The sequence below is a fragment of the Salmo salar genome, chromosome 15 (genome assembly GCF_965601325.2).
Source record: "Salmo salar chromosome 15, fSalSal1, whole genome shotgun sequence".
NCBI classification, from domain to species: Eukaryota; Metazoa; Chordata; class Actinopteri; order Salmoniformes; family Salmonidae; genus Salmo; species Salmo salar.
In genome coordinates, this window is record NC_138305.1 from 103,986,456 (window position 1) to 104,012,128 (window position 25,673).

Below are 25,673 nucleotides of genomic sequence, written 5' to 3' on the forward strand. Positions count from 1 at the left end.
CCAGTAACTTTACATATAATATAGAGGGGGTGGAGGTCCCTGAGGACCGCTCAAAACCTTGCCTGCCTTGCCTCAAAATATGCAGGGGTTCTAGTACCCCTCACTGCTATACACACTACTGAACAAAAGAACCGAACATATGTTTGCGGGTTTCAATGGATCCAACAAATTGCTGGCAGATATTTTCCCTCTTGAGACTGTCCAGCCTGTCTTTATGTACATTACAGACAACTACGCCGTTCAGTCTCTCTTGGCCAGTGCTAGCCCGTAGCCAAGTCTTTAACCTGCGGAGTGCACTGAAACTCCTCTCAGCCTCACATGAAGACACTGGCACCACAAACAAAATTCTGATCAGCACCTCAACTTGGTCAAACAACCCCCGCACCTCCACTGGAAGCCTCCTGAGGACCTCTGCTGCCTCTCCACTGCTGCTACAGGGGTATTTGTTGTGAAAGAGAGGGATCTGCACTGAAAGAGAATCTATGTTCAGCTCTGGGTACTGATCTAGAGACTCATCCAACTCCCCCGTGAGAAGCGCTCTTTCTAACTTTTGCAGGACGTTTAGACTGCCCTGGTGAAAACGGTCGCCAAACTGAACCTCCACACCATCCAACACTTAAAAAAATTCTGCCCTATAGTGATCCACTGCTTTGCCAGCAAATCGTCTTGAGTGCGTCTCAATGGATTCAATGGATTCAATAGAGTCAATCAATGTTGTTGCTTTCTCATACAGTGCAAGGTAGCTTTCGTCATTTCTCTTGCCCCTAAGAGATGACCGCACACACTCGACTGCAGCCTGCATACCAGAGACAGTCTGAGTTTTCTTCTGCAGTGAAATGTTTAGACATTCAAGCTCTCCAAGAACAGCCAAGGCAAGTGTGAGGCCCAACACAGTCTTGCCTTTGCTGAAGTGCTCGAATAAGCCACTGGCAGTTGAAGCTGTCTTGGATGCAGTTTTTGCCATCTCCTCTAGGCTGCTTAGTACCCGCTCATACTGCCCTAGCACAGCTCTAATAGCAGTATTCTGCACAGTCCACCTCGTTGGACATAGGGGTTTCAGGGTGGTCAGATTTGTATCTTTGGACGTGGCAATTGATTCAAACATGCTCTTAAACTTTCCTGACTGGCCATAGAGGACACCTAACTGATGGACCCAAGAAAGGGAATCCCGGATCAGTGGGGAGGCTGTGCAGCCAGCCTGTGTAATCAGATTTACACAGTGTGCTCCACAATGCACATAGAGGGCTAATGGCTGCTGCCTCCTCACAATTGCCTGTGCACCTGTGTATTTTCCTGCCATGTTTGAGGCACCATCGTAACTCTGCCCACGTAAGCCAGACATGGGCAAATTGAGCCTCAACAACACATCAGTTGCCACTTTCGCAATGCCCTCGCCTGTTGTCTCCGACACCCTGTATAGCCCAATAAACTCCTTGTGAGGGACAAGGTCAGGTTCAACATAACGCAGGCAGACACTCTCCTGTTCAGCACCAGAGACATCTTGAGTACCATCAACAATTACTGAAAATTGTACAATCGGAAGAGACCTAATCTCAGCTGCAATGCCTTGAATGACTGTATTGGCCATGATGTTCAGAATTTCATTCTGTGCTTTGGGGCCTGTGTACATTGTGGTACGCTCTGTTAACCACTTCAGTAAAATGGGATCATTCTCTTCTGCCCTAAGTTTCTAAAGCTGGTATAAATTCCCACTGTCATCCGTGTGGCCTCTAAAGGCTTGTCCCTGTCTTACTACATGCCGCACCGAACTAACAATTTTCATCAAGCAATGCCTTGCGTCCTCCTGCTGTTTACCCCACGCGCTGGATAACTGGGCACTGATTGGATGTAGCTGGTGTGCTGTTACAGTTACAAAGTGGCGGTGGGTTTGGCAGTTTTGATGTGCTGTGAATTTTTCAATGGCTTTTCTCCAGTTCCTAAATCCTGCACTAATGAAGGCAGCATCTGCTCTTTGGCCAAAAGATGGCTGGCTTGAAAACCCTTGGCTACAGTGAAAACACAACACTCCTTTTATTGATGGGTTATAATGAAGCCAGGGCAAATCGTGAAACCATCTCTCTTGAAACGTCAACACTCTGTTGGCAAGAGTTTGAGCTTCTATAAATTGTGGCTGTGGCTGATATGGTTTTGTGCCATCACTGAGGTAACTGGACAATGCTGTGCCACTGTCCCCTATACTGGTGCTGCTGGCAACAAGGGTGACACCTGGTCCTGCCGTGACACTGTCCTCTGAAGTCTCTCTCCCTGGCTCTTTCCCTTTCACCACCCTCACTGACTCACAGTCTGTCTCCTAGAAAATAAATAAGGTGTTTGCCGTACTCCTAACTACCGGTACCCAAAACTACACAATTAATCAAAAAGGCAATACCATTGCCTTAAACAAATCTTAGTTCAGTCACCAGTTTAAGTTGAGAGTTGGGGTATCTATGGCATTTTCCAATTATGTCCCTATTTTACAAGTTTAAAAAAATTTGAACCTTTCATAATGTTGCCAAACAAAGACTCAAACTTACCTGAGACTCCCTGTCTCTGCCAGTCTGTCCCTGCATATCTGTCCCCAACTCTGCTGTCTGTGTGCCATCTGTTGCCTGCTCTGCCTAATGACATCAATGTGAAACATTTCTATTAGCATTTCACTTCTTTCTTATGAACATTTTTATCAACTAGTCTTTGAGATATTAGGCTACTAGGGTTCTTACTTTGCGTTTTGGTGTACTGAAAAATACTCTGATGTCTGTCTTTTTTCTTTTTTTCTGCCATTTTTCTACCTGGCTGGCTGGCTGGCTACACACACAAAGTGTGTAGGTTATTTACAGTAGGAGATGGGCTTCTATCATCTTATCTTCTATCATTCTATATAGACTTCGATCTAAAAGGTAGCTAGCAAATGTGAAACGGATTAAAATGACAACAGTTGACAGCTGTATGAGTTCATCATTTACACAACATATGCTGCATCCTTTTGTAATTTTAATCGTTTGTTTCATATTGGCTGGCTTCCAACAATAGCTGAATTTGCAAAGCTAGTGAGCACCAATTCCGTTTCAGTGGTGTTTGCTATAATCTTTGCTACCCTGATTAAATAAAATTGAAAATAAAATTAATAAATAAAAGTTCCCTTGCGACAATTTAGCTTTTGCAACGAGACCATTAAATATATTTAAGACAATGGTAGAAGAGAGTGTAGTTCTGTTCAGTTTGTACTTCAGTTTATCGCTAACCTTATCACAGGGACTTTGAAGCACTAACTTACATCATCTGCATGCTGATTCCATCTTTGACGAGGCCACATAAATGGAATAGGTACTAGCTAGCTTAATAGTTAATATTTGCCCGCTAGCTCTGCATATTCAGCTAGTGTGTGTGCGCGATTGACTGGATTAACCTCACGTCAGTTACGTTCTTTGAGTGCCTTTCAGACAGTAGATACGACCTCTCTGTTACCTAGCAACTTAAGGAACTGGCAGTGGATCAAACCATTGTGAGGCAAAGGGTGGGGGTGTCGCAATCTTTTGAAACTTAAAAACGCGCTATTAAGTAATCAGCACAATTGCTTTCATTGCGTATTATTAATATTATTTAAATTACATAGTTATGTTTCAGTGATATATTGGGGGGGACAAATCATATTTTTCCCAGGATGGAGGGGTCGTGTCCCCCCCGTCCCCCCCGGGATTTCCACCCCTGCTCAGCACTGAGTCTGGTTCTGTAAGTATGCCAGAGTTGTTTTCCTATGGAGAGGCATGCTGGTGTCGTGTCTTTGGCTATGCCGGATTAAGTGATATAACATGCTAACTTATAAAATGATTTCTCTGTAATTAATATTACCTGATTAAGCTAATCATGTAAATGTAATTAACTAGAAAGTCGGGGCACCACGGAAGAACGTTTATAGAGCTGTTATCTTCCGAATAAACTCTTAAAATACTTAGTAATATTTTACCTTGATAGCAGTCAATATTAACCCTTGTCTTATTTTCAGTCTCATAATGAAAGTTGTAAGTTCTTGGCTATCTTCACGAACCCTGGCTAACAAGTTGAATCAGCAATACAAAATTGGGTTTAATTATTTATTTACTAAATACCTAACTAATCACACAGAATTACAAATACACAGAATACAATGTCGTCATACAGAAAACGTCCCGGTAGACGGAACAGATATGACGGCTGGTTACACAAAGGAAAGGGGGTTGGGCTTGAATGAAAGAGCGGGAAGATTTAGGAACAGAGAAACAGCAGCTATGCTATCGTAAATACATTATCTTATGCATTCTAAATTACCGCCCATTTGGAAAAGGAAAATGCAATAAATATTTACTCTGAGCTGCGCTTCGGTAGATTGGTCGTAGATGCTGGCCGGGTTGGCCAACAGATCTTCCTGTTACTCGGAAGAATGTCTCTGGTGGTCAATTGGATACGTGGTGGTATCTTCGTCCGTCTGTTAGACTGGATCCGTCGTCCGTCCTTTCCTAGCCCACGTTACAGCGGCCGCTGCTAACTCAACGGCTAGGAAGTAGCACTTCTGTAGTGAATAAGCTCAAAGTTCATACCAGTTCATACCATAGCTCACGCCGAGGTTGGCTTAGTTGACATGTGTGTCCTTCTAACGTAGAGGCTGCAGACCTCCGGTACTGGAACCACCTGGTTATCTTTTCGTCAAAGGATTATATAGTGGAGAGGGGGAGGGAGGTGTTTCATCGTTTATAACCCCTGTCTCTTCACAGGGTTGGCCACTGATCGAGCAGGGCACTTTCCTTATGAAAACCCAAATCTCTCATTCGGAAGCTAAAATTACATTTCATCTCCTAACAAACATTTTCAATATCAAACATTTCAATTGCATAACAATTCCATGTGACTCTGATAACTAGAGGGTGTATACTTTCTCAGATACAGTTTATGTCGTCCTGTCATCAGTCATAATGTCTCAGATGACAACCGAACTGACATACATACTCATTACGTTCCCAAGCATATTTCCAACTGGTTTTATTAACAAAATATGTGGTACCTTTCCACATTTGTTTGATGTTCCCAGACTCTCTATATTTAACACAGGCTATTCAAGTCCTTCAGTAGACTCAGAGAGGGGAAGTGGTAAAAGGTATTTATGGGGGGGGGGGGTCATAAACCTTACCCACAGGCCAACGTCATGACACTGGTCTATTTTGTCAAATACCTCACAATGTGTATACTTACATTTTTTCAAGTCGGACACCATTTTAAATCAGGAGAATCTCCTTTTTGTAATTATGTAAATCTGGGCAGCGAGCCCGGTTGTCATCGATCACTAGACCAGGAATAGAAGTTTTTTTTTTCTCCCTACTTTCTCATTACTCAGACATAAGCACAGTTGACACCATTGAGGTGCGGATGTTAATTTTCTAGACAAGTAGTTTTTTCCGGTTTTGTCTGAAGAACAGATTGTAATGGTAAAATAAAAATGGGTAAATGTTTGTGACATTTAGGCGAAATTGAATTCTAAGCTTCACACCAGTCAAAAGAGGCTCTGCTATGGGCTCGTATTCCAGTTTAGCCAACGTTCTTTTGCCATTTTTCAGCTTTCGGTGAATTTTGACTCGGTTCTATTTTGAAGTTTAACCGTTGTGGCTAGCTTGAGTCAATTTGATGACATTGATGTGTGATGTCGAGTGGGAATTCTTCCTCGTTTGGGAAGAAACAAGTCTGAAACCTTGAACAAAGACTGTTGACATCTAGTGGAAGCCATAGGATTTGCAATCTGGGAGCTGGATTTAACATTGTCTCTACAGTCATGGCCAAAGGTTTTGAGAATGACACAAATATTAATTTTCACAAAGTCTGCTGCCTCAGTTTGTATGATGGCAATTTGCATATACTCCAGAATGTTATGAAGAGTGATCAGATGAATTGCAAAGTCCCTCTTTGCCATGCCAATGGACTGAATCCCCCAAAAACATTTCCACTGCATTTCAGCCCTGCCACAAAAGGACCAGCTGACATGTCAGTGATTCTCTCGTTAACACAGGTGTGAGGTTGACGAGGGCAAGGCTGGCGATCACACTGTCATGCTGATTGAGTTCGAATAACAGACTGGAAGCTTCAAAAGGAGGGTGGTGCTTGGAATCATTGTTCCTCCTCTGTCAATCATGGTTACTTGCAAGGAAACACGTGCGGTCATCATTGCTTTGCACAAAAAAGGCTTCACAGGCAAGGATATTGCTGTCAGTAAGATTGCACCTAATCAACCATTTATCGGATCATCAAGAACTTCAAGGAGAGTAGTTCAATTGTTGTGAAGAAGGCTTCAGGGCACCCAAGAAAGTCCAGCAAGCGCCAGGACCGTCTCCTAAAGTTGATTCAGCTGCAGGATCGGGGCACCACCAGTACAGAGCTTGCTCAGAAATGGCAGCAGGCAGGTGTGAGTGCATCTGCACGTACAGTGAGGCGAAGACTTTTGGAGGATGGCCTGGTGTCAAGAAGGGCAGCAAAGAAGCCACTTCTCTCCAGGAAAAACATCAGGGACAGACTGATATTATGCAAAAGGTACAGGGATTGGACTGCTGAGGACTGGGGTAAAGTCATTTTCTCTGATGAATCCCCTTTCCAATTGTTTGGGGCATCTGGAAAAAAGCTTGTCCGGAGAAGACAAGGTGAGCGCTACCATCAGTCCTGTGTCATGCCAACAGTAAAGCATCCTGAGACCATTCATGTGTGGGAAGAAGCTAGCTAGCTAACGAAGAACAACAAAGAATATCTAGTTAACAGAAGAAAAGAAAGAGAAAATCAGGACAGAAGAAAAAGGATATCAAAGTGAAACAGTTCTCTAAAGACACAAGAGACAATAATACAAGAAACAACACTTCTGTAGCTTGTCAACTATGTGTCTGTCTATCCCTGTTCTCTCCTCTCTGCACAGGCCATACAAACGCTTCACACCGCGTGGCCGCTGCCACTCTAACCTGGTGGTCCCAGCGCGCACGACCCACGTGGAGTTCCAGGTCACCGGCAGCCTCTGGAACTGCCGGTATGCAGCCAACAAGGCTGAGTTCATCTCAGCCTATGCTACCCTCCAGTCCCTAGACTTCCTGGCGCTGACGGAAACATGGATTACCACAGATAACACTGCTACTTCTACTGCTCTCTCTTCGTCTGCCCACGTGTTCTCGCATACCCCTAGAGCATCGAGCCAGCGGGGTGGTGGCACTGGAATCCTCATCTCTCCCAAGTGGACATTCTCTCTTTCTCCCCTGACCCATCTGTCTATCTCCTCATTTGAATTCCATGCTGTCACAGTTACCAGCCCTTTCAAGCTTAACATCCTTATCATTTATCGCCCTCCAGGTTCCCTTGGAGAGTTCATCAATGAGCTTGACAAGTTCCTTTCCTAGGATGGCTCACCTCTCACAGTTCTGGGTGACTTTAACCTCCCCACGTCTACCTTTGACTCATTCCTCTCTGCCTCCTTCTTTCCACTCCTCTCCTCTTTTGACCTCACCCTCTCACCTTCCCCCCCTACTCACAAGGCAGGCAATACGCTTGACCTCATCTTTACTAGATGCTGTTCTTCCACTAATCTCATTGCAAATCCCCTCCAAATCTCCGACCACTACCTTGTATCCTTTTCCCTCTTGCTCTCATCCAACACTTCTCACTCTGCCCCTACTCGGATGGTATTGCGCCGTCCCAACCTTCGCTCTCTCTCTCCCGCTACTCTCTCCTCTTCCATCCTATCATCTCTTCCCTCTGCTCAAACCTTCTCCAACCTATCTCCTGATTCTGCCTCCTCAACCCTCCTCTCCTCCCTTTCTGCATCCTTTGATTTTCTCTGTCGCCTATCCTCCAGGCCGGCTCGGTCCTCCCCTCCTGCTCCGTGGCTCGACGACTCACCACGAGCTCACAGAACAGGGCTCCGGGCAGCCGAGCGGAAATGGAGGAAAACTCGCCTCCTGGCATCCTTTCACTCCCTCCTCTCTACATTCTCCTCTTCTGTCTCTGCTGCTAAAGCCACTTTCTACCACTCTAAATTCCAAGCATCTGCCTCTAACCCTAGGAAGCTCTTTGCTACCTTCTCCTTCCTCCTGAATCCTCCCCCCCCCCCCCCCTCCTCCCTCTCTGCGGATGACTTCGTCAACCATTTTGAAAAGAAGGTTGACGATATCCGATCCTCGTTTGCTAAGTCAAACGACACCGCTGGTCCTGCTCACACTGCCCTACCCTGTGCTTTGACCTCTTTCTCCCCTCTCTCTCCAGATGAAATCTCGCGTCTTGTGACGGCCGGCCGCCCAACAACCTGCCCACGTGACCCTATCCCCTCCTCTCTTCTCCAGACCATTTCCGGAGACCTTCTCCCCTTCCTCACCTCGCTCATCAACTCATCCTTGACCACTGGCTACGTCCCTTCCGTCTTCAAGAGAGCGAGAGTTGCACCCCTTCTGAAAAAACCTACACTCGATCCCTCCGATGTCAACAACTACAGACCAGTATCCCTTCTTTCTTTTCTCTCCAAAACTCTTGAACGTGCCGTCCTTGGCCAGCTCTCCTGCTATCTCTCTCAGAATGACCTTCTTGATCCTAATCAGTCAGGTTTCAAGACTGGGCATTCAACTGAGACTGCTCTTCTCTGTGTCACGGAGGCTCTCCGCACTGCTAAAGCTAACTCTCTCTCCTCTGCTCTCATCCTTCTAGACCTATCTGCTGCCTTTGATACTGTGAACCATCAGATCCTCCTCTCCACCCTCTCCGAGTTGGGCATCTCCAGCGCGGCCCACGCTTGGATTGCGTCCTACCTGACAGGTCGCTCCTACCAGGTGGCGTGGCGAGAATCTGTCTCCGCACCATGCGCTCTCACCACTGGTGTCCCCCAGGGCTCTGTTCTAGGCCCTCTCCTATTCTCGCTATACACCAAGTCACTTGGCTCTGTCATATCCTCACATGGTCTCTCCTATCATTGCTATGCAGACGACACACAATTAATCTTCTCCTTTCCCCCTTCTGATAACCAGGCGGCGAATCGCATCTCTGCATGTCTGTCAGACATATCAGTGTGGATGATGGATCACCAGCTCAAGCTGAACCTCGGCAAGACGGAGCTGCTCTTCCTCCCGGGGAAGGACTGCCCGTTCCATGATCTCGCCATCACGGTTGACAACTCCCTTGTGTCCTCCTCCCAGAGTGCTAAGAACCTTGGCGTGATCCTGGACAACACCCTGTCATTCTCCACTAACATCAAGGCGGTGACCCGATCCTGTAGGTTCATGCTCTACAACATTCGCAGAGTACGACCCTGCCTCACACAGGAAGCGGCGCAGGTCCTAATCCAGGCACTTGTCATCTCCCGTCTGGATTACTGCAACTCGCTGTTGGCTGGGCTCCCTGCCTGTGCCATTAAACCCCTACAACTCATCCAGAACGCCGCAGCCCGTCTGGTGTTCAACCTTCCCAAGTTCTCTCACGTCACCCCGCTCCTCCGCTCTCTCCACTGGCTTCCAGTTGAAGCTCGCATCCGCTACAAGACCATGGTGATTGCCTACGGAGCTATGAAGGGAACGGCACCTCCATACTTCAGGCTCTGATCAGGCCCTACACCCAAACAAGGGCACTGCGTTCATCCACCTCTGGCCTGCTCGCCTCCCTACCTCTGAGGAAGCACAGTTCCCGCTCAGCCCAGTCAAAACTGTTCGCTGCTCTGGCACCCCAATGGTGGAACAAGCTCCCTCACGACGCCAGGACAGCGGAGTCAATCACCACCTTCCGGAGACACCTGAAACCCCACCTCTTTAAGGAATACCTAGGATAGGATAAAGTAATCCTTCTAACCCCCCCCCCCCCCCCCCTTAAAAGATTTAGATGCACTATTGTAAAGTGGTTGTTCCACTGGATATCATAAGGTGAATGCACCAATTTGTAAGTCGCTCTGGATAAGAGCGTCTGCTAAATGACTTAAATGTAATGTAATGTGGCGGATGGTCTCCTGAGGGATTTCCTCCCAGACCTGGACTAAAGCATCTGCCAACTCCTGGACAGTCTGTGGTGCAACGTGGCGTTGGTGGATGGAGCGAGACATGATGTCCCAGATGTGCTCAATTGGATTCAGGTCTGGGGAACGGGCGGGCCAGTCCATAGCATCAATGCCTTCCTCTTGCAGGAACTGCTGACACACTCCAGCCACATGAGGTCTAGCATTGTCTTGCATTAGGAGGAACCCAGGGCCAACCGCACCAGCATATGGTCTCACAAGGGGTCTGAGGATCTCATCTCGGTACCTAATGGCAGTCAGGCTACCTCTGGCGAGCACATGGAGGGCTGTGCGGCCCCCCAAAGAAATGCCACCCCACACCATGACTGACCCACCGCCAAACCGGTCATGCTGGAGGATGTTGCAGGCAGCAGAACGTTCTCCACGGCGTCTCCAGACCTGTCACGTCTGTCACATGTGCTCAGTGTGAACCTGCTTTCATCTGTGAAGAGCACAGGGCGCCAGTGGCGAATTTGCCAATCTTTGTGTTCTCTGGCAAATGCCAAACGTCCTGCACGGTGTTGGGCTGTAAGCACAACCCCCACCTGTGGACGTCGGGCCCTCATACCACCCTCATGGAGTCTGTTTCTGACCGTTTGAGCAGACACATGCACATTTGTGGCCTGCTGGAGGTCATTTTGCAGGGCTCTGGCAGTGCTCCTCCTGCTCCTCCTTGCACAAAGGTGGAGGTAGCGGTCCTGCTGCTGGGTTGTTGGCCTCCTCCACGTCTCCTGATGTACTGGCCTGTCTCCTGGTAGCGCCTCCATGCTCTGGACACTACGCTGACAGACACAGCAAACCTTCTTGCCACAGCTCGCATTGATGTGTCATCCTGGATGAGCTGCACTACCTGAGCCACTTGTGTGGGTTGTAGACTCCGTCTCATGCTACCACTAGAGTGAAAGCACCGCCAGCATTCAAAAGTGACTAAAACATCAGCCAGGAAGCATAGGAACTGAGAAGTGGTCTGGTCTCCACCTGCAGAACCACTCCTTTATTGGGGGGTGTCTTGCTTATTGCCTATACTTTCCACCTGTTGTCTATTCCATTTGCACAACAGCATGTCAAATTTATTGTCAATCAGTGTTGCTTCCTAAGTGGACAGTTTGATTTCACAGAAGTGTGATTGACTTGGAGTTACATTGTGTTGTTTGTGTTCCCTTTTATTTTTTCAAGCAGTATATTTAATTATCAAAAGTAACAGTATGAATAAAACATTTCTTATATTAAGCCAACAAGACAGCACAATTTTCATGTTTTTTCCATTTTTCTGATAGCCAGGGGCACACTCCAACACTCAGACATAATTTACAAATGAAACGTTTGTGTTTAGTGAGTCTGCCAGATCAAAGGCAGTAGGGACAACCAGGGAGGTTCTGTTGATAAGTGTGTGAATTTGACAATTTTCTGTCCTGCCAAGCATTCAAAATGTAATGAGTAATTTTGGGTGACGGGATATGTGTGGAGTAAATGGTACATTAAAGTATTTTTTTGTTAAGTAATATATATACCACTGCGTGTCAGATCGGTCTGTCAAAAGAAGTGACAGTAGTAAGTTCACCTGGTTAACTCTGGAATATCAGATCAACATTCAGTTGTCAAACAACAAATTAAATGTGAATTCGGTCAGAAGTTTTATAAAGAGTCCAAGTTTTTGACTTGCAAATCCAATTTATTTTCCATACATAATTGATTTAAAAAAATGTACTTGAACATAGTTGTTCAAATGCTGATTTAGCACCATTGTGCCCAGTCAGCACTCCACTGTGGGTAATATAATGAGCTCTAGTACTGTATTAGATCAGCTTGGTTTTCCTGGTAGTTTCGAGGGCTCCAGTTAGTCTTTAACAGTAGTGTGTGCACATGTTGAGTCTTGGCTCCACTCATTAAGGCTGTCTTTAGTCTACCAGGTGTCTCACACACCATCTTCAGGATGTCATTTTGTAAAGTCCCTGTTCACTTTTCAAAAATGGGTGATTCAAATGATGGTGAACCAGCTTTTTAGTACTGATGTGGATTTTATTTTGGGGAAAAGCACCCCATTATACAAGGTATGTTTTATATGCAAATTAGGTGTAGACTAATTTGCTAAAATAAGTCTGTAGAGGTTATTTTTTTTTATTTTAGATGACATTATAATTTGTGTAAAATGTTAGTTGCATGAGGGTTTTTTTTTACAGGCCAGCTGGGGCATATTCATTAAGCTGAATCTGTTCCAAAACGTTTCTTACACATAAGCAAACGAAATGGGGGAGGGACCTAACTGAATTTGTCCGATAGAAACTCTCGGTTTGCTTCAGTTTGTTTCTTAAATGGTAAACGTTTTCCATAATTAATACACCCCCTGGAAAGTCCATGTGTGTCATGAACAGCATTAGCATGAGCAATAATTGTGTCATCTGCGGTTCGCCTTCAAAATAGCTTTCAGAGCAGCTTACCGATCACTGTACCAGTACAGTTCGTATAGCATTTAGCCGTACCCTTATCCTATTTCTCCTCTGGTGATGTAGAGGTTAATCCAGGTCCTGCAGTGCCTAGCTCCACACCCACTCCCCAGGTGCTCTCATTTGTTGACTTCTGTAACCGTAAAAGCCTTGGTTTCATGCATGTTAACATTAGAAGCCTACTCCCTAAGTTTGTTTTGCACACTCTGCCAACCCGGATGTCTTAGCCGTGTCTGAATCCTGGCTTAGGAAAACCACCAAAAACCCTGAAATCTCCATCGCTAACTATAACATTTTCCGCCAAGATAGAACTGCCAAAGGGGGTGGAGTTGCAATCTACTGCAGAGACAGCCTGCAGAGTTCTGTCATGCTATCCAGGTCTGTGCCCAAACAGTTTGAGCTTCTACTTTTAAATATCCACCTTTCCAGAAATGTCTCACTGTTGCCGCTTGTTACAGACCCCCCTCAACCCCCAGCTGTGCCCTGGACACCATATGTGAATTAATTGCCCCCCATCTATCTTCAGTGTGTACTGTTAGGTGACCTAAACTGGGACATGCTTAACACCCCGGCCGTCCTACAATCTAAATTAGATGCCCTCAATCTCACCCAAATTATCATGGAACCTACCAGGTACAACCCCAAATCCGTAAACTCGGGCACCCTCATAGATATTATCCTGACCAACCTGTCCTCTAAATACACCTCTGCTGTCTTCAACCAGGATCGCAGCGATTACTGCCTCATTGCCTGCATCCATAATGGGTCCGTGGTCAAACGACCACCCTTCATCAGTCAAACGCTCCCTAAAACACTTCAGCGAGCAGGCCTTTCTAATCGACCTGGCCCGGGTATCCTGGAAAGATATTGACCTCATTCCGTCAGTAGAGGATGCCTGGTTATTCTTTAAAAGTGCTTTCCTCACCATCTTAAATAAGCATGCCCCATTCAGAAAATGTAGAACCAGGAACAGATATAGCCCTTGGTTCTCTACAGACCTGACTGCCCTTGACCAGCACAAAAACATCCTGTGGCGTTCTACTTTAGCATCGAATAGCCCCCGCGATATGCAACTTTTCAGGGAAGTTAGGAACCAAAATAAACAGGCAGTTAGGAAAGCAAAGGCTAGCTTTTTCAAACAGAAATTTGCATCCTGCAGCACAAACTCCAAAAAGTTCTGGGACACTGTAAAGTCCATGGAGAATAAGAGCACCTCCTCCCAGCTGCCCACTGCACTGAGGCTAGGAAACACTGTCACCACTGATAAATCGACGATTATCGAATTTCAATAAGCATTTTTCTACGGCTGGCCTTGCTTTTCACCTGGCTACCCCTAACCTGGTCAACAGCTCTGCACCCCCCACAGCAACTTGCCCAAGCCTCCCCCATTTCTCCTTCACACAAATCCAGATAGCTGATGTTCTGAAAGAGCTACAAAATCTGGATCCCGACAAATCAGCCGGGCTAGACAATCTGGACCCTCTCTTTATAAAATTATCCACTGCAATTGTTGCAACCCCTATTACTAGCCTGTTCAATCTCTTTCGTATCGTCTGAGATCCCCAAAGATGGGAAAGCTGCCGCAGTCATCCCCCTCTTCAAAGGGGGAGACACTCTAGACCCAAACTGTTACAGACCTATATCTATCCTACCCTGCCTTTCTAAGGTCTTTGAAAGCCAAGTTAACAAACAGATCACCGACCATTTAGAATCCCACCGTACCTTCTCCGCTATGCAATCTGGTTTCCGAGCTGGTCACGGGTGCACCTCAGCCACGCTCAAGGTCCTAAACGATATCATAATCGCCATCGACAAAAGACAATACTGTGCAGCCGTATCCATCGACTTGGCCAAGGCTTTCGAGTCTGTCAATCACCACATTCTTATCGGCAGACTCAGCAGCCTTGGTTTCTCAAATGACTGCCTCGCCTGGTTCACCAACTACTCCTCTGACAGAGTTCATTGTGTCAAATGGGAGGGCCTGTCCTCCAGACCTCTGCCAGTCTCTATGGGGGTGCCACAGGGTTCAATTCTCAGGCCGACTCTTTTCTCTGTATACATCAATGATGTTGCTCTTGCGGCTGGTGATTCTCTGATCCACCTCTACGCAGACGACACCATTCTGTATACTTCTGGCCCTTTGGACACTGTTAACTAACCTCCAGACGAGCTTCAATGCCATACAACTCTCCTTCCGTGGCCTCCAACTGCTCTTAAATGCAAGTAAAACTAAATGCATGGTCTTCAACCGATCGCTGCCCGCATCTGCCCGCCCGCCTAGCATCACTACTCTGGACGGTTCTGACTTAGAATATGTGGACAACTACAAATACCTAGGTGTCTGGCTAGACTGTAAACTCTCCTTCCAGACTCATATTAAGCGTCTCCAATCCAAAATTAAATGTAGAATCGGCTTCTTATTTCGCAACAAAGCATCCTTCACTCATGCTGCCAAACATACCCTCGTAAATCTGACTATCCTACTGATCCTTAACTTCAGCGACGTCATTTACAAAATAGCCTCCAACACTCTACTCAGCCAGTTGGATATCACAGTGCCATCCGTTTCATCACCAAAGCCCCATATACTACCCACCACTGCGACCTGTATGCTCTCGTTGGCTGGCCCTCGTTTCATATTCGTCGCCAAACCCACTGGCTCCAGGTCATCTATAAGTCCTTGCTAGGTAAAGCCCCGCCTTATCTCAGCTCACTGGTCACATAGCAGCACCCACCCGTAGCACACGCTCCAGCAGGTATATTTCACTGGTCACCCCCAAAGCCAATTCCTCCTCTGGCTGCCTTTCCTTCCAGTTCTCTGCTGCCAATGACTGGAACGAATTGCAAAAATCACTGAAGCTGGAGACTCATATCTCCCTCACTATCTTTAAGCATCAGCTATCAAAGCAGCTTACAGATCATTGCACCTGTACATAGCCCATCTGTAAATAGCCCATCCAACTACCTCATCCCCATATGGTTATTTATATTTTTCTTTTTTTTTTTTTACTCCTTTGCACCACAGGATCTCTACTTCCCCACTACGGCCTATTTACTGCCTTACCTCCCTAATCTTACTTCATTTGCACACACTGTATATAGACTTTTGTATTGTTTTATTGACTGTACGTTTGTTTATTCCATGTGTAACTCTGTGTCACACTGCTTTGCTTTATCTTGGCCAGGTCGCAGTTGTAAATGAGAACTTGTCCTCAACTGGCTTACCTGGTTGAATAAAGGTGAAATAAAAATGTTTAAAAATACTGTATGTTGGAATGTCTTATGTCTGTCCTACATGTAGTGTTGGTACATGGAATATTCCTCTACTGCATATATCATAAATTGATATTGCAAATAGAAGTACCGGACTATAAGCCGCAACTTTTTTCCCTGGCTTTCAACCTCGCGGCTTAAACAATGACGCGGCTAATATATGGATCTTTCCCGCTTTCATTTTTTCAAAAAACACATTCTGTGACGTGCTCAGTTTTTTGGCGGCATGAAGCTTTCATTAGACCAATGAAATTGCCGAACGGGTTAAGGTCAAACAACTTTTTTGTTTACTGTTTAGATTAAATCGAGCGCTCTCAAACTTCCCATCATTCTGATTACGGTAGTCATTTTGTCACCCTCATCATGGCAAAGACACGGAGAAATGCATATGATGCAGCTTTCAAGTTGAAGGCGATTGATCTGGCTGTTGGAAAAGGAAATAGAGCTGCTGCACGGGAGCTTGGTCTTAATGAGTCGATGATAAGACGTTGGAAACAGCAGCGTGAGGAATTGACTCAGTGCAAAAAGACAACTAAAGCTTACTGCTAATTTTTAATTTTTTGTTACAAGCTGTGTTTCGTTAAAGCCTGTGTAAAGTTCATTTGTTTCAATGTACCGGTAGGCACCTGCGGCTTATAGACATGTGCGGCTTATTTATGTTCAAAATAATATATATTTTTTTAATTCAGTGGATGCAGCTTATGTTCAAGTGCGCTTAATAGTCCGGAAATTACGGTATTATGTTCAACAACTGACATTTTCAGATATTATTTTGACAAACACACTTTGGTGCTTACAATTCATTCTCTATTGTCATAGATTTGGTGGGCACTGTCATCTGTGATCTTTCTGATATGACTTACTTTAAGCACGTACTGATGAAACTCACTTAATGTTTTTCTTAAAGTCTACAAACACTCTACATTTATTCACTCTGTGATAGGGTTGGATCCTATATGCTACTTTTATTATTGTCCTGTAAATGGTTCAGTGCCTATAATTTAGGCTGTGTAGAATGGGGCATGAAGGAAATTACCTCTACTAATAAATTACTACTAGATTATAGTGATAAGGAAAACAGCATACAAATTTGGCTCGTGTATTCATTTGCCTATAACTAATCATAATTCCATTTTTTTTTACATAAAGAGAATACTTCAAAATGAGAAGATCCTGCCATGGAAAAGACGACTGGGCGGACATAAAGTGGAAAGGAGGGGAAATAATTCACACCATGCAGCAGGACACCTTCAGCTGCGGGGTTTTTGTAATGCAGGTTTGATAGTTATATTTTAAATAATTAAGCTGTTATGTGACAATTAGGTTAAACTATTTTATTTCTTGGTGTAGATGGCCAAGGAAGTTGCACAGAACTTCCCCAACATCCCCTCCCAAATTGATATGGAACTTTCAAAAACACATGGAGCAACTGCGAAAAGAAATGGCTGAGGATATGCTAAAAATGTCTGGTATGTAATGACATTTAATTCAAAGTAAATGTAAATTCTTTATTTTTATGTAGTTGTCAGACAGCCATATGTTCAGTTCATGCCTATGATTTCAGAGTTCAACAAAGCCAACTGCTTCATGTGTGCCACTGATAAAGAACCTGGATGTGGCCCAAAGACTGACTGGGTTAGTAACTTTATTTAACATGTTTATAATCTTTTGACAACAGTGACGGCATGTAAGACAATTTATGATATAACACAATGGATGGCTCATTCGTCATACTGCATTGATATTTGATATTATTTATAACGTGTTACGCTTGGCTTTGTTTTGATTGAATGTTTTGCATGCCAACGCTGGTTCCATCTGCTGTGCCTAGAAATGAAGACAAGAGTTCAACAGAGTAAAGAACACAAACTGGAAGTGCAGTCTTTGTTGTTTAAAATGTATGCTATTCCCCATCCACACTGAAGAGGCTCTGAAATGTACATCAACCAGGGATAAAGAGAAAGTTAACTCTGAAATGTTTCGTACTTATTTGAAGTAAAGTGTCTGACATGTTGGAAAAGACATGTTTGACATGTTGGAAAATCTACAATTTGTTTAATTTGTCAATATTACATTTTATTCATTGATTTACTGGCCACCATTACTGTGGTTACATGTTCAGTATATGTATTGACCAGCAAACCCACTGCAGCCTAGCTCACTCTCCGTCCCTGCTTTGGACAATTAATAGCATGACTCTCGTACTTGGCCCTAGTCAAGGGTAGTCAGTGGACATTCTGAACCTTGTTTGAAGTCACTAGGTAACATGACCAAGGAGCTATTGAAATTTTGCATTTTGAAATATGCATGTAAAACCATTTGAGATGAAAATTGACAAACTAAAGGGTGTGCAATGTGTGTCTATGCCATCGGGTTAGCTATAACCAGTTTTGAAAGTGTTAGGAGTAATGGTTAAAGAGCTGTTGAAATTCAAAAATGGTATTTGTCACTATGTTGACAGTCCCTAACTGCTGTTGGTGTATGTAAGGAAAACTACAGGCGAATATCCATCCGTCGAATATCCAACCTGAAACTGTCTTTACCTCAGTTACTGGCTGCTGTATCCAAGGGTCATCCAATCATTCGACTATGGTGGTCTGCATGAAACATGTTGGTATTAGACTCAGTCAGGGACAGGTTGAAAATGTCAGTGAAGACACTTGCCAGTTGGTCAGCGCATGCTCGGAGTACACGTCTTGGTAATCCGTCTGGTCCTGCGGCCTTGTGAATGTTGACCTGTTTAAAAGGTCTTACTCACATTGGCTACGGAGAGCGTGATCACACAGTCGTCCGGAACAGCTGATGCTATCATACATGCTTCAGTGTTGCTAGCCTCGAAGCGAGCATAGAATTAATTTAGCTCGTCTGGTCGGCTTGTGCCACTGGGCAGCTTGTGGCTGTGCTTCTCTTTGTAGTCTAACATTTTGCATGTCCTGCCACATCCGTCGAGCGTCAGAGCCGGTATAGTACGATTTAATATTAGTCGTGTATTGACGGTTTGCCTGTTTGATGGTTCGTCGGAGGGCTTAGCGGGATTTCTTATAAGCGTCCGGGTTAGAGTCCCGCTCCTTGGAAAGCGGCAGCTCTACCCTTTAGCTCAGTGCGGATGTTGCCTGTAATCCATGGCTTCTGGTTGGGGTATGTACGTACGGTCACTGTGGGGACAACGTCATCGATGCACTTATTGAGGAAGCCAGTGACTGATGTGATGTACTCATCAATGCCATCAGAAGAAACCCAGAATCCCATAGAATTATGGTCAGATTTGCCAAATGGAGGGCGAGGTAGAACTTGGTATGCATCTCCGTGTGTGGAGTAAAGGTGGTCGAGTATTTTTTTCCTCTGGTTGCACATTTAAACATGCTGGTAGAAATGAGGTAAAATGGATTTAAGTTTCCCTGCGTTTAAAGTCCCCGGCCAGTAGGACGCTGCCTCTGGATGAGCTTTTTCCTGTTTGCTTACGGCCTTATACAGCTCATTGAGTGCGGTCTTAGCGGCAGCATCAGTTTGTGATGGTAAATAGACAGCCCACGAAAAATATAGATTAGAACTCTCTTAGTAAATAGTGTGGTCTACAGCTTATCGTGAGATACTCTACCTCAGGTGAGCAAAACCTTGAGACTTCCTTAATATTAGATTTCGTGCACCAGCTGTTTACAAATATACACAGACCCCCACCTATTGTCTTACCGGAGGCAGCTGTTCTATCTTGCCGATGCACGGAAACCCAGCCAGCTGTATGTTATCCATGTCGTCGTTCAGCCACACAGCTCAGTGAAACATAATATATTACAGTTTTTAATGTCCCGTTGGTAGGATATTCGTGATCGCAGCTCGTCTATTTTGTTATCTAATGGTTGTACGTTGGCTAATTGGACTGATGGTAAAGGCAGATTACACACTCTCCGTTGGATCCTTACAAGGCACCCCGACCTACGTCCCGATATATCCATCTCTTCATGTGAATGACGGGGATTTGGGCCTTGTCGGGTGTCTGGAATAAATCCTTTGCGTCCGACTCGTTAAATTAAAAATCTTTGTCCAGTTCGAGGTGAGCAATCGGTGTCCTGATATCCAGAAGCTATTTTTGGTCATAAGAGATGGTGGCAGAAACATTATGTAGAAAATAAGTTACAAATAATGTGAAAACACACACGCAAAATTGGTTAGTAGGCCGTAAAACTGCAGCCATCTCCTCCGGCGCCATTGTAATTATACCCTGGTCTGTATTCCAGTTGACTACGGATGTGGAGAGAGGTCAGTCATATCCTGGTCTGTACTCCAGATTACTATGAATGAGGAGAGAGGTCAGATACCCTGGTCTTTATCTACTCCAGGGCCACTAGGCTGTTGCTCTGCAGGTTCAGTGTGTCAATGGTCTCCTGGCAGACCTGGGCCTCTCTCCCCCGGCTCCTCTGGGCTTCTCTCTTCACCTTCAATGCTCGGCTGAGCTGCTAGTCTAACCTTTGACCTCAGCTACTTCCTGTTTCATCTGGGTCACTCCCTCTTGCACCTGGACTACATCCTGTAGTAGAATCACAGGGTACATAAGAGTATTTTGTGTAAAACTGTGACAAAAAAAATCAGAATTAAATCCATTTCAATCCCAACTTGTTACGCAATGTAATGTGTTAGTCCTATTAATTGACTGCGATTGCGCCAATGAGAAATTTAAAACATTATCGCAGTTTGAATCTTCCTTTTATATCCATACGTTTTTAATAGATGATGCTCATACAGTATATATTTTATTGTAAAGAGCTTTGGTCTCACAAACAACAACGCAGATGCTTTTCACTCTTGAACCTGGGGTTATGAACACTTCCGTGGTGGTTAACACAAGGCATAGCTAGGCTATATTTGTTCAACAAGTGTGACTTCTTGAGACATGGCATGTTTCCAACCACTTACACATTTGGTAGATACATACACTTCTAATAGAAGTCATCTTAAATGTGAACCAAATATCCAACAGTAAAAGTATATATTTACAATGTGTTAATAAGGCTGAAAAGATTACATTTTTCCATTCTCCTCCAGTATTATCACGAGTTCCTCATACCTTCACGTAAACAGGAGAACTGAAAGTAAAGGCAGTTCTTAGAAAAGTCACATTCGCAGTGTATTTGAAAAGGACTTTAGGTGTGCTCGATCTAGGCACAACGGAAAGAGCTGAATAGTCCCAAAAGTGCAAACTGCCTGCCGGTTAAGCTAAATCATGAGCACCTGTAGTACATATTTCACCCAGGTCTGATTCACATAGATGGCTATGTAGCCTAATCTACAAATCTACACACTCAAAGCATGTTCACACCTTCCTAGACAATACCTTTAGCTGGGACAACCTGTCCTTCACTATCTTCCTGGACATGGCCTGTAGCTGGGCCAACCTGTCCTTCACTATCTTCCTGGACATGGCCTATAGCTGGACCAACCTGTCCTCAGCTGCCATCCCAACTCATCCTGCTGGCCTTTAGCAGTGATCAGCTCTCCTTCCTTTATGGACAGAGTTCTACACAAGGAACTCACTGTACCTGCAGAGTACAAATACAGTATTGATTAGTATAATATAAGTGTCTGCTGTAGTTCACAGGTTTGTTCACACCTATCCAAACCGTTCAGTTCTCAGAGTACATAGGGGGTAAGTGTTAAGGTATAGGGATTGATTTGGGATTAAGAGCTCATCCACCCACAGTTTAAGTTCTAAATATGTTTGATACAGTACATGTTTATATACGTGCAAAGTTCATACACACCAGAGGAGATCACATGATTCTTCCTGGCCTCTAACTCCTGCATCAATGGTTTGTTGGTTCTGTCATCTGTTCAGTAAGTGATACTGGTGTCTTCCTCCTCACTGTCCACTGTCACTGTCCACAGCATTCTCTATTTCTGAAGAACTGTGTTTGTGGCCATGTTCCAAGACACAGATATGGCCACCAAATAACATTCATTTTAGGTTATGTTTCAAAAGATAACATTACATTTAACATTTGAAATTGATATAAAGGCTATCACATGATTCATTCCTAACTCTGTCCAAGTTAACTAAGGGTTAACCTCATGCTGTTTGGCTTGGTGTCTGTCTCAGATTGAGTTGCTTCTCTGTCCAACAGGGCTAGGAACCCTCCATGTTCAGGACCCTACCCAGGGCTGGCATCTCTCAGCCTGTGGATCTTCTCTTCTATCCTGGCTGTATGCTGGCTCTTCTCCTGCACCTCCTTCTCCACCTCCCTCCGATTCCTGACCTCGTCTGACAGATGAATTACCTTTAATACAAAGAAACACAGAAAAGTATGTGAGGTGACCAAGGTTACTTCAGCTCCTCATTTTCACTTTGTTTCATTAGTTTTATTTTAGTTTGACAGGTTTTATATTTACTTATATATGTGTGTTGTGCTCTGTTGGTTCTGGTATCAGTTATAGTTTTAACAGTATTCTAACCTGAAGTTTCACGTTTTTACTTTCTATTGTTTCTTTTTCATTTCGTTTTAGTTTCAATGTTAGTCAACCTTCATTGTTCAAAGGCAGAGGGATAGATGACACTGTTATAGTTAGATCACTTTTATACTGTAGTTAGGTTCAGAGAGAGGGATAGATGACACTGTTATAGTTAGATCACTTTTATACTGTAGTTAGGTTCAGAGAGAGGGATAGATGACACTGTTAAAGTTAGAGCACTTTTATACTGTAGTTAGTGTCAGAGAGAGGGATAGATGATGCCCACCCCACTGAGCCAACCATAGTGCTAACAACCATCAGATCCTTCTAGATCTACTAGGGGCCATTTAAAGTGTCTACAGGGAGGTTTTCAGACTGGGCCACACCAATCTGTATAAAATGATGTACCTTCTCATGTAGTAGGGTCATGTACCATGGTACCTTCCCCCCTGTGTTCTCAGCCATGGTGGTACTGGTGAAGTTAGACTTGTTCTGATGTCCCTCTCTAGCTGCTCCGGGGTCATCGCCATGTAAAGTCCAAAGACGAAAAATAACCCTGAAGGAAGGAGAGATGACTAGAAACAATCCGGTTGACCGCTTTATGTGTGGATTAATTGTTGGAGTAGAGGACCTTGTGCATTTCAGGTAAAATAACAACTCAATGTTTATATCCCAGGACAAATAAGCTAGCTAAATTGCCATAAATGTTTAATGCTTTTCGACCTGTCCCCAAATTAATATAATTGGTTGAGAGTTTGTTTTGATATTTCGTGTCATGATCGCGTTTGGAGTGAGGGGACAAAATCAATTTGCGCACGATGGCGGATGCACTCGCGCGTCTGGTTTGGGCATGGTGTAATGGTTGTTTAAATCTAAAATTAGCTTGACGCGTTTTCGGTTATCCTACAGACTCAGCGCATTGCTACATGGTACTTGAAGGAGAATTGGAGGTTAATAATTTATTACACTGTTTAGATTGAGCACATTTAAACGAAAGCTAAACTTCGTCATGACGATATAAACGGATGGATGTGTTCCAGATGAGGAAGGCCATCTATTGGCTGATTTGGCGGCCTGGAGTGTAGGTCATTGTTTTATGAAATGTGATCCCATATCTCCAGTGACAATAATTATGTAGCTATGAAGTGTTCTCACACGATTTCCTGATTTTCACAACTTGGAAGTTACATCATGGGGAAATGTTGTATTTTACCCACTGATAGAACATAAACATTCACCAAATAAACAGGAGTTATGTTTTTTATTTCTGGGGGTGGATTATCCCTTTAAACTGTATAGTGGTTAATCAGTAGCCTTGCCTCAACCTAGTCAAAATGCGAACCAAGGCAGGGTAAAAGATGCATTATTTGTGTATGTAGAAATAAGTAACAAACAAGGACATATTTTAATCTTGATGAATGACTATTTGTAATTTTACAACAAGCTAAGATGTTCTTTCCCTTTAGTTTACAATGTCTGTTCTGCCTCTAGTGACTCAGCTGCCTTCTGATGTTTATTAAGTCTGCTAAACTCACTCGAATTTTCACTGTTATTGAAATATGAAAAACTATGGCCTTGTCATTATTAATTAATGTTTGCTTGTTGGTAACTTAGACAGGCAAGGGCCTCCAAGTGGCGCAGCGTCTAAAAATGCTGACCAGACCGCACGCGCGCATCTGAGTGCACCATCGCCCGCATGTTGATTTTGTCCCCCCACACCAGAGATCAGGACAGCAGGTTGATTTTGTCCCCCCACACCAGAGATCAAAACACACAGGTTGATTTTGTCCCCCCACACCAGAGATCAGGACAGCAGGTTGATTTTGTCCCCCCACACCAGAGATCAGGACAGCAGGTTGATTTTGTCCCCCCACACCAGAGATCAAAACACGCAGGTTGATTTTGTCCCCCCACACCAGAGATCAGGACAGCAGGTTGATTTTGTCCCCCCACACCAGAGATCAGGACAGCAGGTTGATTTTGTCCCCCCACACCAGAGATCAAAACACGCAGGTTGATTTTGTCCCCCCACACCAGAGATCAGGACAGCAGGTTGATTTTGTCCCCCCACACCAGAGATCAGGACAGCAAATTGATTTTGTCCCCCCACACCAGAGATCAGGACAGCAGGTTGAAATATCAGAACAATCTCTGAACCAATTATATTAATTTGGAGACAGGTCGGAAAGCATTAAACATTTGTGGCAATTTAGCTAGCTGTTGCTAGCTAATTTGTCCTGGGATATAAACATTGAGTTGTTATTTTACCTGAAATGCAGGTCCTCTACTCCAACATTGAATCCACAGATAAACGGTAAACCGGGTTAGTTTCTAGTAATCTCTCTTTCCTTCAGGCTTCTTCTGACTTGATATGGCGGTTGGCAACTAACTTTACGGTGCATTACCACAGCCGACTGGAGTGTGGACCTCAGTTCATCTTTCAATCACCCACGTGGGTATATGCTCCTAAACACCAATGAGATGGGAGAGGCTGGACTTGCAGCGTGTTGAGCGTCACAAATAGAACCAAGTTATATTTTATTTAACCAAGCAAGTCCATTAAGAACAAATCATTATTTACAATGAAGGCCTACCCCGGCAAAACCCTAACGACGCTGGGCCAATTGTGCGCCGCGCGATTGGCCGGTAGTGATACAGCCTGGAATTGAACCATGGTCAGCAGTGATGCCTCTAGCACTGAGATGCAGTGCCTTAGACCGCTGCACCACTCGGGAGTTACAGATGGTCGCGAGCAGTGTGGGTGCAATGATTGAATAGCATGTATGTGTACATTTATTTTGCAATGCTCACGTACGCGACTTGTCCGGTCAGCATGTTTTAAGGCACTGCAATGCAACACACGTGCCAATATCCTCCAAACACCGGCTTCTCGGGCATTATCACTTAAATATACATTCTACAGACCCTACTGAGTATTCCCTAGAATCATTTTTACTTCGGCACTTACAATTGGCTTTAAAAGCAAACTATTCTATTTCACATACAGTGATTTGCACTGGGGGCATTTATTTGACCTTGGAACATGTTTTAAAACCCATATGTTGCAAATGTCACTTAAATATGAAAAAAATAGCACAATTATTTTTTTCATGTCATGAATTAAAAAGGTTATTTACGCGTTTGTTATTATGTTGAACTTTTATTTAGAACTTTTTTCGTGTTACGCTGATCGTAAAGTGAAAGTAAAATTAGTCCAGGGCCTACACTACTGCGATCAAGGCTGCGGTAAGATAAATATGACATATTTACGTAGAAATAGTCTACTTTACATGTTCCGCGCTGTAGCCTAACTTTAAGAATCATATCTTTTCATATTGATGAATGAATGTGTAATGTTACTACATCGAATAGGCAGGCCTATGCTCCGCTGTTCTCTCTTTTTGTTTTCGATATTCTGTTCTGCCTCTGGTGACTCCCCTAACTCCCTTCTGATTTTAAAAGTGCGCTGCTAAACTCACTCGAATTTTCACTGT

At 44.3% G+C, this 25,673-nt stretch overlaps 1 protein-coding gene and 1 long non-coding RNA gene across 8 annotated transcripts in view; one reads left to right on the forward strand and one right to left on the reverse strand.

The window, feature by feature from the left end:
• Nucleotides 1-25,673, forward strand: part of LOC106572808 (tumor necrosis factor receptor superfamily member 14) — a 98,692-nt gene that overhangs the window by 64,561 nt on the left and 8,458 nt on the right. The window lies entirely within an intron of this gene.
• Nucleotides 17,367-24,673, reverse strand: LOC106595973 (uncharacterized). 7 transcript variants are annotated; one of them, XR_014380713.1, is made up of 6 exons: nucleotides 24,448-24,673; nucleotides 22,588-22,735; nucleotides 21,886-22,007; nucleotides 21,495-21,638; nucleotides 21,068-21,272; nucleotides 17,367-20,263 (listed from the first exon to the last, which is right to left on the reverse strand). It is a non-coding gene; the product is annotated as an uncharacterized LOC106595973 (long non-coding RNA). The 7 variants fall into 7 exon arrangements; XR_014380717.1 differs by lacking the exon at nucleotides 24,448-24,673 and having other exon boundaries at nucleotides 17,367-17,565; nucleotides 18,282-20,263; nucleotides 22,588-24,428; XR_014380714.1 differs by lacking the exon at nucleotides 24,448-24,673 and having other exon boundaries at nucleotides 17,367-17,565; nucleotides 19,429-20,263; nucleotides 22,588-24,417.